This window comes from Dipodomys ordii, unplaced genomic scaffold, assembly GCF_000151885.1.
Source record: "Dipodomys ordii isolate 6190 unplaced genomic scaffold, Dord_2.0 Scaffold138, whole genome shotgun sequence".
Lineage (NCBI taxonomy): Eukaryota > Metazoa > Chordata > Mammalia > Rodentia > Heteromyidae > Dipodomys > Dipodomys ordii.
The window spans coordinates 3005895-3006959 of NW_012267354.1; the positions used below are offsets into that span (position 1 = coordinate 3005895).

Below are 1065 nucleotides of genomic sequence, written 5' to 3' on the forward strand. Positions count from 1 at the left end.
AGGTGTGTTGCTCCTAGGTGTGTTCCTGAGCCTGTTTGTGTTCAAACTTAGTACTCTACCAATTGAGTAACAACAGTAATTCAGGTTTTAGAGTAGTTCATTGGTGAAAAGAGTGTCAGGGGGACTCTTTTGCCTTGGCTGGCTTTGTGTGTGCCTACTATGATCCTCAGATCCTCAGTAGCTAGGATTACAGGCATGAGCCACCAGCACCTGTCATTAGTAGTTTTGTTGTACTTTTCCTTCCCTAGGGTCATTTGTATGATCCTGTATACATTCATCCTTCAAGTAAGCAAAGAATCCATACCCTGTAAACCAAACTACTCTAAAATCTCCTGCTGTGATTGTAAAACCATTTTAAGAAGTGGTATCTTTGTCTTTTCTTTGAATTCTGTATTTTATTAAAAAATGAAGATCACAAATTTATGTTGCTTTTATTCTTACAAATTATATAAGCTTCCCTTGTCAACCAGAATTTAGTCTCCAACAAATTTTTTATCAATTTTATTTGTGCAATACTTACAAGATGATTCCCCACCTCCTATGACAGTTATCACATAAACACTTTGCAAAAGAATATGAATATATCTCCAAGGTGAACTTTTTCCCAACCAGTAACCTTCCTAGCACAATGCTGTCTATGAGTCAAAAATCAGCTTGGAATTTGGTCCCTTAGTATTACCTGACCCCATCGGGCTGTGTACCCAGGCTGGATGGATGTCTGCCAGCTGCCATTATCCTCCCTTGCATAGTGAGAACTCCTTGGAGGTGTTGCTTTTGAGTCCATTTATATATTTTTCCTAACATAATCTTCTGTTATTAAGTGGTTGAAAAACAGCTTACAAATAAATTATGAACTGAGGCAGACGATTCAAAACCTTGACAATAAACGCAGCTAGCAGTGTATCATCTAAACAGTTTGTGAAGGTATTTGGGTTCCTTTTTGTTTCATTCTGGATGTTAAAAACTGAGTGGCCTGGAGAAGTCAATGCACTTTGATTTCAGTTTCAGTTTCCTCACAGGTAGAGATGAGTTGAACACACAGGTTTCTACAGATACAGGGAATGA

At 38.1% G+C, this 1065-nt stretch overlaps 1 pseudogene; it reads right to left on the reverse strand.

The window, feature by feature from the left end:
- Positions 1–732, reverse strand: part of LOC105996945 — a 4319-nt pseudogene extending 3587 nt beyond the window's left edge.
- Positions 733–1065: the final 333 nt, after the last annotated feature.